The following is a 5616-nucleotide window of genomic DNA, read 5'->3' on the forward strand; positions in this document are numbered from 1 at the left end:
GCAACTAGGTTCATCAGTACCATCTTTTTAGAGTCCACATATATGCATTAATATACAATATTTGTTTTTCTCTTTCTGACTTACTTCACTCTGTTTAATACACTCTAGGTTCATCCACCTCATTAGAACTGACTCAAATGTATTCCTTTTCATGGCTGAGTAATATTCTTTTGTGTGTATACACACCACAGCTTCTTTATCCATTCATCTGTCGATGGACATCCAGGTTGTTTCCATGGCCTAGCTATGGCAAATAATGGTTCATTGAACATTGGGGTACATGCATCTTTTTCAATTTTGGTTTCCTCAGGGTATATGCCTAGTAGTTGGATTACTGGACATATGGCAGTTTTGTTTCTAGTTCTTTTTAATTTTCTTTAAAATATTTATTTTAATTGATTGATGATTGCTTTACTATATTGGCTTGATTTCGGCCACACATTAACATGAATCAGCCATAGGTGGGAAGTTGAAGAGGGGGGGGACATGTGTACACCTAGTCCTAGATTTTAAAGCAATCTCCATACCGACTTCTGTAGTCACTGTGCCAATTTGCATTCCCACCAACAGTGCAACAGTCTTCCTATTTCTCCACAGCCTTTCCAGCGTTTATTGCTTGTGGATTTTTTGGATAATGGCCATTCTGACTGGTGTGAAGTGATAGCTCATTAGAAAGAAAGATTTTTAAAGATCCTATCTTTTATACCCAACCGCAACAGTCTCACTCTAAAGAAGATAAAGCTAATGACTTTCCTTACAAGAACTCATGACTAATGTCACTTGGCTATGAAAATCTGCTATTTCTGATTCATTATGAGCACTGAGACAAGATTCAAATTTTCCCAGAGAAAGAAGCATGATGCACGTTGTGACAGTCTATTTAGCAATAGTGAGCACTGCATCCAAAACTGTCTCATCCCAGGAATTAAATGAGGCCAGCCACATTCATCAGTATTTGTCCCACTGTAGTCCTGTAGAAAGTCTCAAAGTCATAAAGAATCCTCTTGTCTTCTTCAGTAGCAAAGTTCATAGCCACACTTTCCCTCCCAAATAGACCCCATCTACCACTTCTGTGAACATCACTTTTAAGATTAGTAGGTAGATCATAGTTTATAATCAGTGACCCTTGTTGTATATCAGTCGCACAAGCCAACAAGTCAGTAAGAGATCAGAACACCGCTTGATCCTGATCGGAGTTCCCTCATGATTACAACTCTTTCCTTCTGATTTATGTCACCACCTCACAGAAGAAACTCCGAAGTCCCTGCCATGCATTTTCTCACAGTCAGTCTACCTTGTGCCTTGTGTTGAGAAAAATAATGGCCTGTGTAATCGTCAGTGTCTCATACAAGTCACAAAGTATGTCCAACTTTCATTTCTCTCTCTCAACATTAATATAAAATTGTTTGATTCTTTCAAGGGTCAATTATTCCTTTTTCACCAGAATTTGAATTGGGTTTCTCATGAAACTTAGTCACTTCCAACACAGCTATTGGCCCTGTGGCAGAAAGCAACATCGCATGAAACAGTTCAGTTCAGTTCAGTTGCTCAGTCGTATCCGACTCTGCGACCCCATGAACCACAGCACGACAGTCCTCCCTGTCCATCACCAACTCCTGGAGTTTACCCAGACTCATGTCCATCGAAACGGTGATGCCATCCAGCCATCTCATCCTCTGTCATCCCCTTCTCCTCCTGCCCTCAATCCCTCCCAGCATCACAGCCTTTTCCAATGAGTCAACTCTTTGCATGAGGTGGCCAAAGTACTGGAATTTCAGCTTTAGCATCAGTCCTTCCAGTGAACACCCAGGACTGATCTCCTTTAGGATGGACTGGTTGGATCTCCTTGTAGTCCAAGGGACTATCAAGAGCCTTCTCCAATACCACAGTTCAAAAGCATCAATTCTTTGGTGCTCAGCTTTCTTCACAGTCCAACTCCCACATCCATGTATGACCACTGGAAAAACCATAGCCTTGACTAGATGGACCTTTGTTGGCAAAGTAATGTCTCTGCTTTTTAATATGCTACCTAGGTTGGTCATAACTTTCCTTCCAAGGAGTAAGCGTCTTTTAATTTCATGGCTGCAATCACCATCTGCAGTGATTTTGGAGCCTCCAAAATAAAGTCTGACACTGTTTCCACTGTTTCCCCATCTATTTGCCATGAGTAGATTTTGCCCCATGATGGGACCAGATGCCATGATCTTCATTTTCTGAATGTTGAGCTTTAAGCCAACTTTTTCACTCTCCTCTTTCACTTTCATCAAGAAGCTCTTTAGTTCCTCTTCACTTTCTGCCATAAGGGTGGTGTCATCTGCATATCTGATGTTATTGATATTTCTCCCAGCAATCTTGATTCCAGCTTGTGCTTCTTCCAGCCCAGTGTTTCTCATGATGTACTCTGCATAGAAGTTAAATAAGCAAGGTGACAATATACAGCCTTGACGTACTCCTTTTCCTATTTGGAACCAGTCTGTTGTTCCATGTCCAGTTCTAACTGTTGCTTCCTGACCTGCATATAGATGTCTCAAGAGGCAGATCAGGTGGTCTGGTATTCCCATCTCTTTCAGAATTTTCCAGTTTATTGTGATCCGCACAGTAAAAGGCTTTGGCATAGTCAATAAAGCAAAAATGGATGTTTTTCTGGAACTCTCTTGCTTTCTCCATGATCCAGAGGATGTTGTCAATTTGATCTCTGGTTCCTCTGCCTTTTCTAAAACCAGCTTGAACATCTGGAAGTTCACAGTTCACTTTTGTATTTAATTTTTGGAAAATCTCATAGATTTAATCCTTAAACCCTCAGCTCAGCATTTTATGTGCTTCACCCAAAGCAAGCATTTTGACCCATTTTGGAAAAAGATAATTGTTTAACACATCAGAAACTCTCCCAGGTGTACCAAAAACAATATGCGGTGCTTCGGCCTGCAGTTTTGCATTTTATTTAGAACATTGGTTACACCAACGCTGACATGACAAGTTGCTCCTACATAGTCTCTCAGTGCCAGAATTGCTTTTTGTATCTGTCAAGTCAGTTCTCCGGCAGGGGCCAATATTGTGCTTGGGTCTCCTGGAACTCAGTCTCCATCCATTGAGCAAATGTGGCTGTCTTGCCAGTACCTGACTGAGCCTGATAATCACATCATACTCCTTAATACATGGAATACTAGCTCTCTGCTGAATAACTGATGATTTCTCAAAACCATAAGCATAGGTGCCCCAAAGAAGAGATCCCTTTAAGTTCATATTATCAATGTTATCAACAGCCTCATTCCAGTTGCTCTCGATGACACCAGCGGGCCCACTCCCTCTGGGTCGTGGTCACCAGGTTCTCTGCTGTTATGATCTGTGGAACTGCCAGACAGGATCTGAAGAGCCATCAGCACCCAGCTGAAAAGCTCTCCGCCTTCTTAATTTGGAAACATATTACAAATCTATAGCAATCAGAACAGTATAGCATTGGCACAAAGGCAGACTTGTAGAACAATGGAGCAGAATACAGCGCTCAGAAGGGAAGCTTCATCAATTTAGTCAAATGGTCAACACATGTGCCAAGATGACTCACAGGGAAAAGACAGCCCCTTCAACAAATGGCATTGGAAAACTGGCTGCTTATGTGAAAAAGCATAATGTGGGCCCTTGCCGGGGGCCAGCGTGAGGAACTCCGCCCATGGCAAAGGTCATGAGGAAGGAGGCTTGGCATACGCAAAGGCATGATCAAGCCTCAGGAAACCCCTTGTTCTCGAGCATTTAACCCCAAAACCAGAGTCTGTTTTATGCTCTCCCCCATAACCGTTTCTCTCGGAGAAGGAGTAAACATGCAGCTCCAAGGCAATAAAAATTCCTGGGTGTGACAAGAGTGTTTCAGCTTACGGACTCCTCTGAAGGTTATCTAGCCCACCTGTATAGGTTCATCCGGCCACATGTGATTGTTTACAGCCTCCCAACCTGAGAGGCACGAGATGTTTTAGACTTACTAAAGGCAAATTCTTTTGGGGAGTTAGAAATTATTAGTATAGTGGGTTGGTTAGGAATTATATTGGTGAAGGGTTTTTCATTTGTTGTGTCAATAATTGCTGCTAATTCCCTGCTCTGGGTGGGACAAGGATGTCTCAGGTCAAACCTCTCTGCTGGCAGACTAGCTTGTGTGGCAGGATTATCCATACTCCTGCCACTACGCACATGATTGTTTACTACCTCTTAACCACAAACAGCACAGAGAGTTTTGGAGTATTTTGAGAGTCTTAATTAGCATAGGCTTTTCTCATTGCTGAGTCAATGATTGCCACCAGGCCTCCATATCCTTAGGCACCTGGGAATATATTAATCAATGTATTTGGAATATAGCAAAGGAAATATAGTAGTTTTTGATGTTAGCAATACTAGACTTTTTGAGTTAATGGATTTTCTCTTTTGTGATAGATCACTGTACTTTGTTATAAATCACTGTGTCCTTGCTATGTAAAAATGTAAATTTATCACTATCTTAAGACTAAATAGATCTTAAGGGGAGCATTGGTGAAAAGATTTTCATTTGTTGGGCTGATGTTTGCTGCTAAATCTCCATGTTCCCTGCGCTTATAACGAATATAACACATAGGAGAAATAAGTATTAACCTTTAAGATTAATCATGTTAACCTTGGGTTAAATAAATTCCTTTCTTGATTGTAACTCACTACACCCTCACCCTATAGGAATGTAACATTATTTGGAGGGTGGTGCCTGGTTTAAGAAAAAACACCCTTGGAAGAAATAAGTTTTTTGGTTATCAGAAAGAAAGGATCATAAAATGTCAGCAGGTCTCATGGCCAGATGATGTAAAATCGCTAAGACCTTTTTATGTGAGGCACCTGATTTTGATAAAGGTCAGGACTGCTGACCCCCGCGTGACTCTGTATTCATCCCTATGTGTAACAAAAGGTATATAAGCAAACCTAAAAATAAAGAAAATGGATCAGTTTCCAGAAAGACTGATTCCCCCATGTCTCTTCTTTCTTGCTCCCGTTTTTCTGGCTGAATTCCCATCTGGAGCATGGATGCTATTCCACATAATCCAAGTTATTCAGCCTCTTTTTCTACACTACCTCCTACTACACTATCCATTTCTAATCTCTCTCTATATCTGTATTAAACATGTATTTTTCCAAAGACACTGACGCCGTCCCCCACCTTCGAATGACCCTGGATCCACCGGGGCTGGACCCCGGCAGGCCCTTACCTTGATTCATGAACAAAAACTAACTTAATATGGATTAAAAATCTAAATGTATGACCTAAGTCTCTTAAACTCCTGGAAGAGAACATCTGAGAAAAACTCAATAACCTTAAATTTGACAATGATTTGTTGGATATGACACATAAGCATATGGAAAAAAGGGAAAATAGACACATGTGATGACATCAAACTAAAAATGTGTACATTAAAGACTTAGATAGCAGAATGGAAAGGCAGCCTGCGATCTGGAAGAAAATGTTTAAAATGTTATGTCTGATACGAGGATAATATTCAGAATACATGAGGAATTACTACAATTAAATGAATCAATAACCTAATTTAAAATTTTCATGTTACTTAAAGATATTTCTCTAGAGATAACCTACAAATTGCCAACAAACAT

The 5616-nt window shown here is 40.6% G+C and overlaps 1 pseudogene; it reads right to left on the reverse strand.

Annotated features, from left to right (window-relative positions):
* Positions 1-1136: 1136 nt before the first annotated feature.
* LOC138432599 (eukaryotic initiation factor 4A-II-like) lies at positions 1137-5226 on the reverse strand (annotated as a pseudogene).
* Between the last annotated feature and the right edge of the window lie 390 nt (positions 5227-5616).

Source organism: Ovis canadensis, chromosome 1 (genome assembly GCF_042477335.2).
Source record: "Ovis canadensis isolate MfBH-ARS-UI-01 breed Bighorn chromosome 1, ARS-UI_OviCan_v2, whole genome shotgun sequence".
Taxonomy (NCBI): domain Eukaryota; kingdom Metazoa; phylum Chordata; class Mammalia; order Artiodactyla; family Bovidae; genus Ovis; species Ovis canadensis.